At 37.2% G+C, this 19,057-nt stretch overlaps 1 protein-coding gene across 4 annotated transcripts in view; it reads left to right on the top strand.

Annotated features, from left to right (window-relative positions):
- The window catches only part of CDKAL1 (CDKAL1 threonylcarbamoyladenosine tRNA methylthiotransferase), a 421,037-nt gene that overhangs the window by 211,963 nt on the left and 190,017 nt on the right, over window positions 1–19,057 (top strand). The window lies entirely within an intron of this gene.

The following is a 19,057-nucleotide window of genomic DNA, read 5'->3' as shown; positions in this document are numbered from 1 at the left end:
TTGCTCGAGTCCTTGAACACTACATGAACTTATAGTCACTGTTTTTATTTTGGAATTCTGTACTGAGATGTTTGATATTTTGGCAGGAAAGAAGGGTAGGTCTTACTTATGTCTGCCTGGTTTTCGGGATCTTGGCAGTGTGAAAAGTGCTTAGTTCACAATAAAAAAGTGATCTTTTAATTGTGAATTACTGTGTTTTTATTGAATTGCATTTGTTGAATGTATTTCTGTAACAGGACAGGTAAAAAGTGTATGCCTGAATAGATATAAAATTTTATTCCATTTTCTCCCTATAGCTTTTTGAATAAGCACTTTCAAGTTCTTCTGTTTTCTTGATATCCTTGTTGACACCTGTCATGATGTCAGAGCTGACTCCTGTACTTCAGATCAACAGTTCATTTTAAAAAATGATACTAGCAATCAATTTTAATAACAGATTTTAATCCACAGCTCTCAAATTCTGACATTGCAAGGTGTGTGTGACTCTTAGCATGCCAGAATTGCTTGTGGATTAGACTAGATTAATTTATTAATTCTGAACATGTTCTATGTGAATGTAATGTAATTAGTTGAGATGGATTAGTTAATATATGAACTATGGAGGATGAGAAGTTTTAAACCAGAAGAGGGCAGCAATGCTATAAAAAAATAATTTTGGCTCAATTATCTTCCTTTTTCTGTTTTGCCAGTAAGTCACATGTATGTGCTCTGCTGATGTCTTGGACAGACTTTAAGATAAGTAGCATGAAAAAAGTCTGTTAATACCATTGCAGTGGTTATTATTTCAGTGATTTCTTTGAACAGCTTCTTCCTGCCAAAAGGTATTAACCTGAAGAAGTACATGTAGAGGACCTGCTGACTTTTTTTCTTTAATGTATATGTCTAGCATGAAAAATGATTTTATGATGATGTGTTGATTTCTGTGTCTGTACTTAGATGATTCAGGATAAAATCTTTCATTGTCACTTCTTTAATTGTCACAGTCATACTCACTTTAGGGAATTGGATATCAGGCTGGGTACTTCTTGATTTACATGTTGTAAACAATAAGTTATGCTGGCCAAATATATTGTGTTGTGTTTTAACGACTTTACTGTCATCAGAATGTGACTGTAGAAACACTAGTGTATTGCACAAATGTGCCAGAGTATATAAAGCAGTATTAAATACTTGTGTGTAAAGTGGAGTGGGGACCATATTAAACTTGAGGTAGTCCCTAGATATGCAGGACTAAAATTTAGTTCATTCTTTCTGGTGATGCATCAGTTGTAGGAAAAAAAGTGGTGTCTTCTTTTTGGAGTATGTTCTAAGAGGTAGTGTAAGGGGAGAGGAATAGTTTCAGTGTATTTTCCATATGTACAGGAAAGTAGGTCTGAGGAAGGTGATGTCCCACATATTCTTATTATAGAACAGAGCTGCTCCTCGGCACTCGAAAGTGCTGATATAGTTCTGTAAGTGAGGGGGAAGAGGAGATAGACAAACAAGGCTGCATTGCTTATTTTGGTGCTGAGAGAACATCTGAAGAATAACTGCAGCTATTTTTATGGCATTAGCAATGTATGGGTACTAAGAGTTGCGGAAGTGTACATCTTGTGTACAATTAGATTTGTGGAAATGTAAGGTTTGCACCTTCTTTTTTCCCAGTGCTGATGGGCTTTTCCAGACAGGAAAGAAATAGCCAAAAACTGTTCAAGGGTCCACACTGTTCTGTAGTCTGAGAGAATAAACGCAAATGTTCACATGCTACAAAAGAACTGGAATACACAGAGGGTGTTGCTTCACCATCTGGGGAAAAATTAGCATTTCATTTGTATTAGCTGCTTCTGTTCTGGTTTTAGAAGCTGACTCACTGTCTGAACACACTAGAGGGCTTCTCCTAATATGTTAATTTTAAACTAGTCTGTGTGCTGATTAGTATCCTTGATAGTTTCCTGAATGTGGTGCACAATGCATGCTAACGTGCCATTCTTAAACAGCACCTTAAGTCCAGGTTGCTATTTGGGTATGCCCATTGGAAAAAGAAGTACAAACTTAGCCTCTGTTCTTTGGGTACATAGAGTTATCTATGCTTCTTCCTGGCTAGACATGTCTTAGTCCTGTGTCAATCTTGACTAAGACATGACTAAGGGGAAATTTAGAAATCAAGAAATCTTTGAAGATGTTAAGATGACAGCATTGTTTAAGAGTACCTGAGCTGTTACATGTGTCACAGCCATTCATGATTACTTACCGGGAATTTCTGGTTCCAGATTTCCGGTGCAGACAAGGCTGTAAAAGGCAGAAATATGTGCTAATATGGCACAAAAGCTCCTCCCAGTGGGCACTCCCCCCCACCCCCTACCCCAGCTACCCACTAAAGATGAAATCATTTAATATTAACCGTAATGTATGCACAGTAAGACAAACTGGGCACTAATGCAAGGAACTGTTGAGTGGCTGAAGTCTCATATATTACTACATGCCAAAGGCATGAATTCTTTTAAAAAGACATATCCATAAGTATTGTCTTGTAGCTTTTAATTACATCCTGCAAAATCCCAGCAAGACTTAAACATTTCTACTGTTCTCTGAATCTTGCTCTTCCACTGAAAATAGTGATTTGGGTTTTTTTATTCTAAACACAGAGGTGCAAGTTGGAATTCTTGCCATTAAATGAATCTGGAAATGCAACATAATGTCAGTAGGCTTCATCTGATTCTGTGGGCTTCAGTTTTAAAGATGCATTTATTTGACCTTAGATGTGTAATGGAGCAGCTTTGAGTTGATGTGCATAAGTGTATCTTGCAGTTTTTTAAGCTTTTTGGCAAACTGACAGAAAATGGCACAAGAAAACAGGATTTCAAACACCTTGGAAGTTGTTTTCCATAGTTTCAGTTTTTTAAATGAGATAGTTTGTTCCACGAAAGAAGAGAATTGCTTCCTATTTTCCCTTAGTATACTATACACTTAGGTTATCTACCCAAGATGTGGAGTTAAGAACTGAAGTCCAGTCTCCATTGACTATATAGGGAAATAATCTCCTCATTTAGACACCTAAATGAGATACTCAGAATCAATGTGAATACACCTGCTTTCCCCAAAGTAGTCAGAAAAGTCCCTAGCATAGTTTATAGATGAAAGTATACATAAGACTACCTTTGTAGCATCCTGCCAAAATTCAATTGACACCTGAACTGATGTAACGTTTTCTTATGTGGAATCTGGGAGGATTTTACTTCTGGAATCACAGAAGGGTTGAGGCTGGAAGGTACCTCTGGAGGTCCTCTGCTCCCACACCCCTGCTCAGGCAGGGCCAGATTTGTAAAGGTCTTTCTGTGAAGTGATTTTTTTTTTATTTTTTTTTTTTAACTGTTCATTGGTCTAATTAACAGGTGTCCTAGCTTTTTGCTTTCAGTGCAGGCTGCAAAGCATGTTAACTTTTTCAGTCATAAGAGGTACCTGGTACGATATACCTCCCCACACCCTCAGCCGACTTACTGCTGGAAATGTACAAATTACAGTTTATTTGATATTAAGTGGAAAGTGTTTCTCTATATTACGTTATGATATAGTGTTAAGAAAAGAGTATTTGTTACTACTATGTAAAATGCATAAATGCAAACCAAATTTACATAATCTCATTTCTACAAACTTCCTTTTTCTAGTTGGGTTACTGAATGCAATATTTGGGTTTAATTGCAAGATTACTTTTGGATTTCTTTTCAAATATTGTATGTCTTGTGTTCATACTTTCCATATGAAATATTGCTGGACATTTTGACCATCTTTTCCTGCCTTCATTGTAGTAATGGGTAAATTTCAGTTTATAATTTAAAGCATTCTGTGGCAAATGTAATCTGGTTTTAGTCTGATTAGAATGTGCCCTATCAGCTGCTTTTGGTTACTTAGTCGTTCACAATTATTCATGTAATTGTTATGATCATGCTGCATCTAATGTATATAAGTAACATGCATGTAACATGTATGTAACATGCAATACTTCAAATACAAAATTGACAAGCCAACTATTGTTACTGATTACACCGTTTGGACTAAGGTATGTTCTTGAACTAGGTAGGTGTCATATTTTTAACACCATGTTGTGAAAGCTCTCCTTGTGTTCTGGGTGGTTTTGTGTAGGGTTTGATTAATAGTGTTCTTCTAACAGTAAAAGTCTTTGTGTGCTTAAGTGAGGTTTATTTACTGTTTAGTTTTTCCCGTGTTCTTGTGCTTCCACATTTTTCTCTTTATTTCTTTTTTTTTTTCCCCCCCCCTCTGGAATATCAATTATGGAGTGATTTATTTATGCCTTTTGGGTCAGGGATTAACTGAAATGGGTACATTTTATAATTAATATACCTGAGAAATTGGTCAAATCCACTGCAGGGTGAGCTGGGTTTAGCATCTTTGTCTTTACCACTTTGCCCAGCTGTTTCTCAAAGGATGTGTGCTGCCCAGCCTCTGGGTGTAAGCAGTTATTGCTCCCTCTTCTGTAAAACTCATAGGTAGTTCTGAGGATGGAGGTGATTTTTAGTAGTTTCATTTTTAGGGTGTTTTTTCTGCTAAAACTGCCAGCCTTTTCTCCTTTTCCCTCTGATGATAGAAGTGTGAGATACTAGTTCAAAGGACCTTGGGTTCTGTTTCTTAATCTGGAGAAGCTTGCTCTGTGATTCCCCCATAGAAGAACAGAGGGCTCTGTTCAGTTACCTGCACAAGAAATAAGCTCATGGTCTTTCAGGCAAACAAAAATGTTCAGAGTTATATGTGAAATCAGTTTAGTTCATTAAATGACATATATTGAAAACGTCATCCCATGGATGTTTTACCTGTGAAAGAGGAAAAAAGACTGTCAGCTGTGTACATCAAGGACTCTTGATCATGGCTCTCTGGAAGATGTTTGAAATTATCGTTGGCTCTAACATAGAATTGCCAGTCATACATCATGTAAAAAGAAATGTTTGGACAGACAGTGCATTAAAAGGACACCAAAGTGTGTGATGTGGATGGCTTTGAATGAGGAATGGTGGCATCTTCAGCCCTCTGTTGCGCCTAAATTATTATTATTTTTCCTTGAGGTCTTGTTCCAAAAATTGTGCTCTCTGGGCACTTAGGACACAGTAAAGCCAAAAATCTTCCATGCTTTTTAAGGTAAAGCTGAAGGAAATGCATGAGCACCAGCAGCTGGCTTTTCCTTTTTTTGTTTGGCTTTTTTGTTTTTTTTTGTTTGTTTGTTTGTTTGTTTATTTTGTTTTGGGTTTTTTTTGGTTTTGGTCCGTCCCCGCCCCCAACCAGAGTGATTCTCTGTGTTTTGGAGGAGGCACTGAAGGGCCGTGGTGGGCTGGTAATTCCAGTGTGACAATGGCTAGGGAAGAGTGTGGGGAGCTGCCCCAGCCAGTGGTGTGTGGGGTGAAAGAAGCCCTCTGGTGAGAGGGGGTCGAGCCCCATCCCAAATCCAGCAGCAGGACCCAGTGCAGCCGCCTGCCTTCCTTCAGCTGGGTGTCCCAGGCTGCTTCCCCCGCTGGCCTGTGCGCCTGCCACGCCAAGGGCAGCGTGGTGGGTGCTCAGAGGGGCCGAGCCAGGCGGTGCGGGTGGCAGGCCGTGCTCCCCAGGGCCTGCTGCCAGGAGCCCGCGGAGGTGCTGGGTGCTGCCTTGTGGCCTGAGCAGGGGCGGAGGCGGCAGGTGCAGGGCTGTGTGAGCCTTTTGTCCTGCACCTGCTGCACATCAGGTAAGTATAAACAGCTGTCGGACGTAAACCGGGATTATCCGGTAGGTGGGCCTGGACCTGGCCCAAATATCTGCTTGCTTTTTTTTTTCGTCCTCCTTGTACAGCTTGGCTTTGTTAGCTGTTTTGAACCACAGTTTACAGTGCAAGCAGGCAGTAGGGGGGAAGGGTGCTGGCAGTGTCGACCCAGACTGGAAATGTTCACGCCAACACGTGCGACAGGACTTAAACCTGGAGCCCTCGAGTTTTGCAGGGTTGCTAGGCATTGTGCTTGCTCTAAGGTAGCTGGAAGTTGCACCACATTTAAGTTTTCAGATAAGCAGACAGCCTGTTGTTTAACTTAGAAAACATTAACTTCTTTGTGTGGCTTGCGGCAGTGTAGCAATAAGTTGAAGGGTAAAGAGAATAGAATAGAAAGTAATACTGCTTTATTGTTTTTATAAAGAACTACGATCACTGTGTTATCAATACTGAATCACGGAAAGAGACTTTCTTGCTGTTACCTTCCTTTATGAAACAGAAGTACATTAATGATAAACATTTACAGTGGAAAATTTAAGATATAACACTGCACTATGTGTACTAAGCATAGGAAATACCACTGTAGGTCAGTTCTGTGGCATAGTAAATGTTTACTTTTAAAGGGCACCCTCTTTTTACAACTTTTTTTTTTTTAAAGACATAGCTGTGTACGAAGTGTTTATATATCAATAATACTGTTTAGGGAAGAGTCAAGTGAAGAGAGCAGATAAACTCATTGTAGAACTCATTATGCTTCAGCTTTCTAACTTACATTTCTTTATCGTTGGGACTCTGTAGGTTTTTGTATAGCATAAATATGGTAAAGGAGCTATAACTGTAATTAGCTACAGTTGAGAATAAATGCAAGTCAAAACAAACTGTCTCTTTCTTGAGCTTCCTTGAACTTCTGAGAGCACTGTAAATGGAGAATTTTAAAGCAACTAGCAGTGAATGTCCTAGATTATTAAACCTCTATGGTGTCTTTGTATGATCTCCTTCAGAATATGCATAAAATCTGAGGGAGACTATGATTCTGGATAGATTAAATGCTAGTGGCAGATGCAAGTAAAGAACCTAGACAGATCAGAACAGTAATCTGGAAAAGCCGACAGCAATCCTCAATTTTGAGACAGAAGTTCTTGAAATTAGAGTATGGACTATCGAAATGTTGTCACTGCTGAAATACAGTTGGAGCTTACTGAAAATTGGATTTGGTCTCACAATACCCATTGAATAGCCTAACGGGTTGGAAGAGAGTGCTCTAGTTACTCTCAAAGTGGATAGTCTTGTTTGTAGGCCTATTGGAAATAGATCTGAACATTCAGTGTATAGTAAAAATGTTTTAGGATGTTTGAGAGATTCAAACAGATGAAAGAAACAGCTGCTCTTACATTGATTTTTACTCTAGGAAACAGTCATGATAGGGAGAGAGTCCCCAGAGGACCTGGAAAAACTAGAAAGGGAAGAATAAGGAAGTTAAACTTTCCATTTGGGGTTATTTTGTCAGTTTAAGTAGAAAAGGAAGAGGAACTGGTTCAAGTTAAAATTGATTTTTATTCACATAAGGGCAGGTGCATGCCAAGATAGGATGTAATTTCTGAGGGGGAAAAAAACAAGTGGGATTTTTTATACAAAGAAGCTACATATATGCAGGCCCAGAAAATGTTTCATTTACAAAGAGTAAAATATTAAGCAGATTAAGGTAGTTAAAAATTCCTTCTTATGAAAATCATTAAGCAATTTAAAAAAGCAAAACAAAACAAAAAATGATCTGATATTCATGAGAGGTATCAGAGTAGCAGCTGGAGACTGGCGTCTCTCTTTAAGCATGGATTCAGCATGACAAGGGGCAGACTATTTCTGGTCTGATCGTATCCTTCTCTAGGACTAGAGAAAGGATAGTTCAGTCTCCTGACCTGTTCAGTTCTTAGTGCACTGGCTGGAACTACTCCAGTTCTAGATCACTAAATCATAAATCAACAGTTTCAGTTGCCCTTTAGATGCCTTTAACACTAACAGGATTTGGTCACAGGTTCTCAGTGCCTTATTGAGAGTCCTCAAGTTCTAGTATTCAGAAGAAAATGAAACTATTAAAAGGCAGTAGTCATGCATAGTGCTTTCCTGGAAACTTTCAGACCTGTCTGTGTAAAAGAAAAACGCACTGATAAGTGAAGCTAGTGAGAAAGTTCAGCAGCTTAAGTTATGATTGTGTTTCAGATTTTCTGCTTAAGGGATATCTGTTTTACTCAGCACCTTTTGAATGATCCTGTTTTCATTGGGTTGCCATTTGCAGTGAAAGACCTTCATTTTCCTTAGAGTTGTTTATGAAGAAATACCCTTTGGCTCTGTCTGGGTTTGTCGGTTCCTCGAGATGAACTGAAACAAGATGTTCTGTAACAATGGATGTTTCACATATTCAGAGTATAGTAACAAGCAAGCATTGTCTGGCAATATAAGGTAGCAGAAACATCTAAAATGAAGGTAATGACATTTTATTACATCTCATTCTGTATACATTAATGGCCTTAAAGATTGAAAATTAAAATTAATTTTAGGCAACTCCCTATGCCACGGGAGTTGTCAGGGTTTATTGTGACCAGGATAGTATTTTGTTCATCATTGTTTGCAATCTGTTGTGTCCTGTTGCTTTAAAAAAATGTACATTAAAATGTGGAAGTGTAATATATTCAAGCACTTGCAGGTGCAATAAATACATGTGATGCCAAAACCAAGTAACTTGTGTATTCGAGAGGAAGACAGTTGCTTTCAAATACAGTAGTAAGACTGATTATGGTGCCATGTGCTTACTTGAATTGTTTCTTTTCAAGCATCTGCTCCCTTACTGAAAATGCATTTTTGAACACCTGCAGAGCACAAGCATTTCTCACTTCCTTCCCGTATAATGGCGTTGTATTTGCACCCCCAGGGAGAAGAGGAAGGCACGTTTTGTTTTTTTATCACTGTGAGCTCTGCTGTTTCAAGGAGCATACTGTGATAATCTCCATGTGCCAATGCTAAAATTTATTGTGAGGTGTTTGTTGGGGGTAGCTGCAGGGCTTAGCATCTAAAACAATCCATTTGTAGGTGCAAATTTATTTTATCTGAACTTTAAAATGTATTAAACTACCCAAGGATCCTGCACACTGTCTAACATCAAACACAGGGAGTTGTTCGAATATATACTGAAGTTCCATTGTATCCATATGTCCTAAAACCTGAAGAAATAAATAAGCCCCCTGGCAGAAAGAAATGGAAAGGATCTACAATTTAATTCTATAACTGCTGGAAAAAATATGGCAGATCAGTTCTCTTCCTTTTTGTCTTAGCAGCCATGTAAATAGGTTTTACTGCTCATAAGATAAGTTGTGAATAACCCTGGTGTAGGTCAGATGGCAAAAAATTTACCTGTTTGGTTTACAGTGTGATGGTTTTAAATTGCTGTGGTTCAGGGTGCTGCAAAGTTATTAGCAGGTTTTTTGATGGTTTGTTGTTGTTTAGTTTTGCTTTTCTTGTCCAGACAGCTTGCTTTTTTTTTTTTGCTATCCTTGAACCTTAGGCTTAAGAATATGGTTTCATTGGAAGTTGTGTGGGATTTTTTTCTCCAGTTTCAGCAGGCTTTCTCTGACACTGTATTATTTGCTACCGTTGCAGGTGGTACGGTACAGACCATTTTATACCGTGGTGTCATTGGTATGCCAGGGGGAAGCTTCTTTACCATATAGCTTTTCATAGTGACTGAAGAATGCAGTAAAAGCAATTGTGATTTGCAGAAACATATTTGTTAGTACTTTCATCAGTGCTTACATTGCTTAAAAAGTCTTAGAAACTAAATTGAAGTATTTAGATTTTATACAGTGAGCTTCATGTCAAAAACATTTTGAAAGCATTTAGATCTAAAATAATGGCTATCCAGTAATTTTTTCCCAAGTTTTCATATAAGAAGGTATTTATTAATACTATTTACTTGCAATTGATACATTTGGAAAAGAGAATATAGAAACCGTAGAAAAAAGTAGAGTGTATAGGACTTAACTTCCATCGTCTGTTTTCTATCATAGAGTAGACTTTGTAATGGCTAATAGTTTTTCAGTGTGCTATTTTGAATCTCCAGAGACAGTCTGTCTTTACCTTCCTTTTAGTTTTAAAGGTTTTATTGTGTCCTTTGGACTGATGTTATATGTCCTTGTCAGTCCCGTGTTTACGCTGTTAAAAACAAACAGAAAAACCTACACATCTTTGGCTGCACCAAAAAGCACAAACCTGTTGATACAGACATACAAATGTAATTTTGATAGAAACAACAATACAAAGCTTCAGTATAAACCACTCATTACTGTTGAAGACTTCAGTGCTGCATGATTCTTTTAGGTGTGTCTGACACTAGTGTACATATTAGAGTAAATAATAATTTTATCATTATTACCTTGAAATATTAATATAAGACCTTATAAGCATGAGAAAAGCACAGTGTATGTAATATCTAGTTCTTTCCATTTTCCCATATTATAAATCATGTAATTCATATGTTCAGCTTTAATATTAAATGTATTATTTTAACATTTTTGTTTCCATAAGGGGTTGATATAGCAATTTTCTTTGTAGTTCTTCATAAATATATGAGCTTTACATCTGTGAATAGACTAGAAATTTACTGTAGGATGGACAGATGCAGGATTTAAACTGTCCTGTTGAAGCTAAATTGAATTAACTTACGGTTGCCTTGGACTGACTGCTCACAAATGAAAATTACAGCTGATGAGGTAACTCTGATATGTCTGAGTCCTGGAAGAGCACATACACTTTTGATTGCATTTACATATATACTGCATAGATAAATGAGGTTTGGTTTTTTTCCTTGTGAATTTTGATTAGTATCATTTCTATAGAAAGTATGTACTGATATTTTGTAAACTCTTAGAACTGCAAATACTAATGGCATTTAGTACTTTTCCAATTAACATCAAGAATTTTCCAAAAAGCTTAATATGTTGTAGCCTTCCCTAATGGTTTAAAATAGTAAAATCCTGATTTTTTGGAAGTAACTACAATTCTGATAAGAGGATATGGAACTGGTGACAGAAGCATTATATCTTTCATGGCAATTAAGTACTCAAACATGGATCTATGGCTACTTTCTGCAGGAGTGTTTATTTTCATATGTCCCAGATTCTGCTTAGTAGGCAACAATTTCATAAGCCTGCCTCTTTCTTTTCTTGTTTTTGTGCAGTCTTCCAGGACTTTCTGGAGCTGTGCACAATGCATGGTAGTTGTATTGTTGTCCAGTTTATTGGTTTTGCACTTCAAATTGCAATTTCCACAAGCTTCTTCCATTCTATATTTTCCTTTTCAGGCAAATTTTCTTCTCTGTTTCTGAGTAGCAGGAAGAGGGTTTCTGTTGGAGTGCTGTGAGTCTGCTTGAGGATTCCCTGGCTCAGAAGTACGTTTTTTGCCCCTTCTCAATTCCAGAGGTTTCTTTTAAAGTTTCAAGAAAATACAACACTGCTGGCTGTAGAGCGCTCTGAGCATTTTTGTGGGCTTCTGCTTCAAGACTTCTTGAAATGACTGCTTTTTCTGTAGTTTTCTGTTTCTACCTATATAAAATGCCTTATCTGAATCTGGTAATTATTCACCCTGCTAGAATTAAAAATGCTTGAGGGATAAGTATAAAAGCCACCTTCATACAGATCTGCTGAGCTGTTAGATTTTCTGAAATAAGTATTTCTGTAATTCTGCCATATTTTTTATGTAAGGTGTCAAGACATTAATCTCATTCAGTAAGAACCTTCTTCAAGACTGGATATTGCTGTGCTGCTTTTCATATTGTTTAGATTGCTTATGTTGCACAGAATTCCTTTAATGAGAGTTTAGCTGTTAAACCCAATGTGCTTTTGCCATGTTGGTTCAGCAGTTTCAAAGGACTCTGTAAAAAAAAAAAAAGCAAACCCTAATGATTGTATAGGGGATTCCCCTCTCCCCACTGAACCTGAACGTATGTCGTCAGCCATGTGGACCCGTATTCCCTCCATCTGAAAGGAAGAGTGGAAAATCAATAAACCTGGATGTTCTTGTCCATATTCACTGTCATCTGACCTTTAAGATGGCAGTTTGTGTCTTAGTTTTGATAGGCAAAGAAAAAAATGTGCAGTCAGATCCATAATTAAACTAACATTTTCAGTTACCTTTCAGGCCTCCATTACTTGCTTATACCATTTTTGCACCTTCAGTATAGAGAAATCAGCCTAGCTGTGTCTGGTAACAAGTGAATACTCAAGGATGTGGTCTCCAAAGACATTTAGATGCCTGTTTACATGCCACTGCTTTTTACTTTCGCTGAAGATCAGGTTATTGAGTACCTTTATAGATCAGTCATTGTGCAGGATTGACAGGCTCCTTTAATAGTCCCACAATAAAAATCTTTTCCATGTAGAGGAAAAATATTATGCTAAGATTAATTCTTGTCAAAATATAGTTTCCACATACATTTAATACTAGGATAGCATTGGGACTTCTAATGGCTATATTTCAAATAGGGAAGTTTCATTCAATATTGAGTCATTAACCATGCCCTGGTGTACTTAACCTGGATTTTTATTTGCTAAAGCTTGGAACAGGGAGAAACCAGTTATGATAGAAATCTTTCATTTGCCTTTTTTATAACAAGAAATTCTTATGCATATCAATGTGCATTCTAGTATTAAGAAAATAAATTTTTGCAAATTTAAAAAGTATTTAATTTCTTAGTTTTTTTTCCAGGGGGAATAGTATTTTGTGAAGTGCTATAAATACTTAACAGGCAATAGTAGAGTTAACATACAGATTTTTGAAAAGTGGCTTCTGTTTGGTCATTTTTACTCTCCCAATCTATCACCCATTTACTTCAAAGCCTTCATTAAAATACAGATATAGAAACAGTAATTGGATTTCTAGCTATTTCTTAACACGCAGATGTTACAAAGACTTACATGGTGAGGTTTGCTGTGTCAGTTCACTGTAGGCATATAAGGATTCAGGACCAGTTTTTTCAGAGTTGGCTTCTTGATCTAAAATTCTGATGATCACCTAATTTGGGTAAAACACTTCAGGGAAAGTCTTGACTTTTGGTAAAAGACTGAAAATTTGCATGTCACACCCAAGCCTATGCACTTTGTTGAAAATGTGCATTCTGGGTTGTAATTCCGATCAGTTGTTTTTTAAGTTTAGTTGTGCTTTCCAGGAGTGACTGTTGACATTCCAGGTTTCTGCTGAGCAGTGTGTTGTTCCCCCTTTAGAAAACTGTGGCCAGTTTCTTACTAAAATGTGACAGATTCTTGTACTGTTAAGAAAATGCTGGACCATATTCTGCTTTTCAGCTTAGAAAAATAACTTTCAAGAGAAATCTGTTTTCTCTATAGAGACTTACTTAAAAATAGTGTGTGTGTGTTGTTTTTTTTTTTTTTTTTTTTTCCTGAGTCAATTGGCTAGTTAATCCCAGAAGATGATTTTTCCTGGAAAGTAAATAATTACCAAAGACAAACTATTACAGTAGAAGCTATTTTGAAATCTTAATTATAGTGTTGATTATATTCAATTTACAGGCCTCTGGACATGACAAAATGAAGTCTGTAGGTTTTTTAGACACGGAAAGTTAGATGTATAATTCGTCTATTAGTGTCATTAATAAAATAGTATTTCCTTTTCCTTGCTGATCAGTGCTAAAAGCAGAAATTTCTGCTTTCAAATGAAATTATGATCATAACATTTGTGATACAGTATTTTCAATGTTAATTTGTCACTCAGTGCCACTGGAAAGAAACAATTTTTAGTGGAGATTATTTTCTGGACTGGAAAGTTGTGTGGCTTTGTGCTTTATTATTTTTATAGGGTGGAGAAGTTTTCCTGGTCTGTTTCTGAAAGAGAAAAAAAAAAGATCAAAGTGAAATGGTCTGACATTTTTCCTGAGAAAAGACCACCCTACAGTTTGATAGGTTTTATGTTTTTCTCTTGCTTGATGATTGATGCTTCTCTGGCACACTGACGTGTGTCTCAGGAGTATGAAAATGAGGGGAGGATGGTGCTAATATTACATATCATTTGAAAGGACATTGTGTAGTCATTTCAACATGTTTTATTTTTATGTCCATTGTTTACCGTATTTTTCTGCAGTCTGGAAAGCTCTCATGTTCCACTGAGTGAATATTTTCCCTGCATGTTTCTCGTTGAGTTGAAACAACTTGTCTAGTTAGTTCTTCATCTATCATTCTAAAATATTTCTCTTTTGCTACAGCAGCGGTATCTGCTCCCTACTGTCATGTAGACCTCTGAGGAATTGTTTAACATATCTAAAGTGACTCTTCAGTGCTAGAAGCTATTTGTATGTGTTACAAAAAGTAAATCATTTTAGTATAACAAAGTTAAGGAAAATGAGGTATTGGGTAGAAGTTTCAGAACCATCTGTAATGACTTACCAGCTTACACCATTAATAATTAAAAAGTGTGTAAGTACTAGAGAGTGTCTCAAAACATTACCCTGTGTCCTTTGAAACTTTGGCTTTATTCTTGTAAAGTTCAAAAAGTATCAGGCAATATCTCTCCTTCTGACTGCATTAGTAAAAACTGTGGGTTTTGTTGTAGATCTGTGAGGTTATCTTATTGTAAGCGTCCATACTCCCCAACTGATGGGAGTACTAGCAGTTCAGGTTTGTAAATCCCAGTAATGCAAACTAATCAGAAGGCACCTGTAGTAACGTTGATATTTAAGGAAATACAGTGTTTTAGGGAGAATTAATGTTTGCAATAGGTACATCTGAAGGGGTTTCTGTAGTTCTGCTAATTCCCTATCTCAGAAAGCTGATGGATTTTCATGGACATGGCTGAAGGATGAAACGACCAGACAAAAGAGGCAGAGAAACTACAAAGAAGGCTTGATGGGGACAAGGAGGAAGGAGAATTCTGTTAGACGGCTTTAGTTTAGTTGTGTTAGTTTAGCTTTAGCGAAAGGAGGAGATGAAAATAATTGAAACTCAAGACTCTTGTTTTGCTTTAGAACAAAGCAAGAAGCATCTACTTACTACAATGGCTTCTAAATAAAAGGAAACCACCAGAGGGAGATACAGGGTAAAAGTAAGGTCACTTTTCCAAGTGAGTGGTAAATTGAAAACATTAATTAAAAAGGAGGGGGGAGGGGAGACTGTTTGCTCACAACTAGTTTAAAATTTATCAGGGAAAAACCAACAAGTTATTCACTGGCAACTTTATTAATAAATAATTTTATTATTTTTTCTGAAGTTAGTGTGTTTCAGTTGAATTTATTGATGATTATTCCCAAGTCTCTTGGGAAATTTATTTTATTAGGATCACTTTCATTTACAGAATATATCATTTCATAGTACTAAGTATTGTGAATTTATAGGTCTGTTGAGGAGCTCCACTACTCCACAAATCAGGTAAAACATTTCTGTACTTGATTTGACCTGAAGGGAAAAGATAGACTTTGATTCATAAGTCAGAAAAATTTAATAGACACCTTATGTTATTCAAGTCAGAAATGGTTTCAGAATATATGTATTTTTCCAGTTGCTCTGAGATAGATGTAATACATTTTGGATGTTGAGAGTACCAACAAGTGCTCTTGCCTTTGATATTCTTGGTATTTTACTGTCTTGTTCTTCAGTACCATTTTTAATTTTCACCAATATTGGTGATTTTTCATAAATAAGCATTTATTTGAGATTTGTTGACTTTTTTTTTTGAGTTCTTGACTTCTTAGAAGGCAGGTGCACCATCTTCAGCATAGCACTACACACCTGAGTGCATTTTGTCCTCAGATTCACCACTGAATCTCTTTTTTCTGACTTCTTATAAAAGGGAGAATTCACACTTTATGCTAGGACATAATGTTTGTAAATGCTCTGAATTGGCAGAATTACGTAAGGGTGCAGTCATGGTCTATACTCAGTTATGGTGGCTATGTCCTTCTAACAGAAATAATGTCCAGCTGTTTTCCTCTAACTTGCCATAAAATTAACTGCAACTTAGTGTTTAAACATTACTTCTTCTGTAACTCATTGTCTACAGGCACCACTTACTTAAAGTAGTGATTATTGAGCACCACTTCTTTAACAGGACTGTGCTGCCAGCTGTGGGGATGCTAAACTTTGAGTCTCCACTGTCAGTCTTCATCTCCCTCAAAGCAGAAGATTTCCACCAGCAAGAGAACTAAACTACTTTTCAGTTTAATGCAAGTCAGTCATTTGGGACCTTTGTTTGGGTTGTCTATTAATTTTTGTAAATAATATAGTCGCTTAATTCTCCAAACTGTTGTTTATATATGTCACTTTATATATGTCAGGAAAGAAAAGTTAATAAGTATTTAGGCAATGTAACTTTTTTTAAAAAGCATAATTTGATCATTTCTGGCACTTAAAACTATTAACTTTTACAAATGCAACATATAAATGATATTATTTGATATTAAAAACTTGGCTATTTTTTGAATGTCAATATGTTGGTAGTTGTAGCTAGATACTTAACTTATTATCAGCTTGCAGGAAACTCATCCCAAGTGAGTGTAGATAAATAGTTTTGCCGGACCAGATCATTAGATTTAGATAAGAGAAAAGCAAGGCTGCTCTTCCAAAAAGAAGACATTAAGCAGAAAAAAAATGTTAACAAGGTACTGAAATAAGGAGTTGTATCTGTTGTAAAATTAATGAGTTTTCTGGATTTTCTTGTCAGCAACGCAAATTAAACCATTGCTATCTAATATTGTAATCTGTTCATGAAAGCAGTAATTTCCTAGTTCATGGACTTCTTTAAATATTTTGAATTAATTGCAGTGAAGATGATAAAGAGCAGTTGCCCTTATAAGTAGGAGCATCTCTATAGATCTTAATTTTTATGATCTGCTTGATGGGTCTGAAGAACTGGAGAACATTTTTACTCTCCAGGGTCAACAGTAAATTCAGATTTAGTACTCTGAGCCACTCTAAAACACCAGAATCATAACCTTAGTTAATCTGTGACATTTGCATTCCTCCTATTCTGTCTCCTCTCAAATTTTCCGCATGCTGATTTACTCTTTTTTATTCCCCTTCTTCCAAAGATTGATAGGACTCCCTCCCTTTCTCCCTTCTCCTTTTATTGACCAACAACCCATCAGTATGTGCTTGTGATTACAACTGGAAAGAACAGACATTTCCAGTTGTTCCATATTGGCTGGGCCCGAAGAGTTGTGGTGAATGGAGTTAAATCTGGTTGGTGGCCGGTCACAAGTGGTGTCCCCCAGGGCTCGGTTTTGGGGCCTCTCCTGTTTAACATCTTTATTGATGACCTAGACGAGGGGATCGAGTGCACCCTCAGTAAGTTTGCAGATGACACCAAGTTGGGTGGGAGTGTTGATCTGCTCGAGGGTAGGGAGGCTCTGCAGAGAGATCTGGACAGGCTGGAGCGATGGGCTAAGGCCAACTGTAGGAGTTTCAATAAGGCCAAATGCCGGGTGCTGCACTTGGGCCACAACAACCCCCAGCAGCGCTACAGGCTTGGGGAGGAGTGGCTGGAGAGCTGCCAGTCAGAGAGGGACCTGGGGGTGTTGACTGACAGCCGGCTGAACATGAGCCAGCAGTGTGCCCAGGTGGCCAAGAAGGCCAGTGGCATCCTGGCTTGTGTCAGAAATAGCGTGGCCAGCAGGGACAGGGAAGTGATCTTACCCCTGTACTCGGCACTGGTGAGGCCGCACCTCGATGACTGTGTTCAGTTTTGGGCCCCTCACTACAAAAAGGACATTGAATTACTCAAGCGTGTCCAGAGAAGGGCAACGAAGCTGGTGAAGGGTCTGGAGCACATGTCGTACGAGGAACGGCTGAGGGAACTGGGGTTGTTTAGTCTGGAGAAGAGGAGGCTGAGGGGAGACCTCATCGCCCTCTACAACTACCTGAAAGGAGGTTGCAGAGAGCTGGGGATGAGTCTCTTTAAACCGAGTAACAAGCGATAGGACAAGAGGGAACAGCCTCAAGTTGTGCCAGGGAAGGTTTAGACTAGATATTAGGAAGCATTTCTTTCCAGATGGGTTGTTAGGCGTTGGAATGGGCTGCCCCAAGAGTCGGGTTGACATAACACTTAGGGATATGGTGTAGTTGAGAACTGTCAGTGTTAGGTTAATGGTTGGACTAGGTGATCTTCAAGGTCCTTTCCAACCTTGATGATTCTGTGATTCTATATTGCTCTGTATTGTATTAGAATCTACTGCTGCTTCTGGCTGAAATGAAATATGGAAAAAGTGCTATCTTGATTATCATCTTGGGCCCTGTCACATGTTCATCTGTGTCCCGGCAACTGCTGTCTATAACAGATATGTATCATCATACATATGTGTACATGCATATATGTTGTATGTAGAGATGTATGTGTAAGGGAAGCAGGAATCATTCTGAAAGTATGTTTAGTAGGATTTTTTTGTTTGGTTTTGTGTCCTTGAACCAAGAGTGATGATCCACCTAATTTCCAAGACTCTGGTTTGCATACTGTACAGAAAATATGTTTGGTGTCATTATCTCAGTACGTGAGTGTTTTTTAGAAGCAGGTATGTGTCGAGAGAGTGGGGAAGAGTAAAGTAAATTTTTGTGAAATTTTGTGAATTTTTGAGGATATGAAAGGTACCGAGACTTAAAAATATATGTAAATTTTATAATTAATTATAATTTAAAGGATTTAGATCTTGACAGTTGGGTTGGGAAGACTTGAGTTTGGCAGTGCTTAGGTATCAGTTTGATCTGTCACTTTTTAAAATAAAATTTGGTTACTTATTTATAGAGCATTAATGTTTTGAGTTTTAAATACAAGAAAATGAGCCTCTTCTCATATTGTAGCAAGCAGGAATCAAAATAGTGAAAAAAAAAATTACATCTGATAGAACAATTTGTTATCTGAAAATTCATATGCTTTAAAATTCATTTTTTGTTCGTTTAAAAAACAAGTATATAAGATTACTATAAAAATTAGGACTGTAATTACAGTGTTCTACTACTGTATGACTGTCTTTATTGGTATTTTCACAGAATTATGAAGTGGTGGATTTGACTAACAGTTAATATATATATGTCACATGAACATATATAAAAATAATGTTAGGGTTGGTTTCTTCAGTGAATTCCAGTATTTGTGTCTTCATAGTTTTAAGCCTTATCTAAATTTAAATTTCCATTTAGAATTATGAATTGTTTTTATACATGGCCTGTGGCTTTTTTTGCCTTCTACCAAGGGCATGATGTTTGCTACAAAAGAACCATTTTTTTTACAGAAGCAAATACTTGTTATTTACTGATAAACCAACACTCTCTTTCATGTTGGAGTGGAAAAGTA

The sequence above is a fragment of the Strix uralensis genome, chromosome 1 (assembly GCF_047716275.1).
Source record: "Strix uralensis isolate ZFMK-TIS-50842 chromosome 1, bStrUra1, whole genome shotgun sequence".
NCBI classification, from domain to species: domain Eukaryota; kingdom Metazoa; phylum Chordata; class Aves; order Strigiformes; family Strigidae; genus Strix; species Strix uralensis.
The sequence above is the reverse complement of the archived record's forward strand: the minus strand, read 5'-3'. Positions and strand labels throughout refer to the sequence as shown.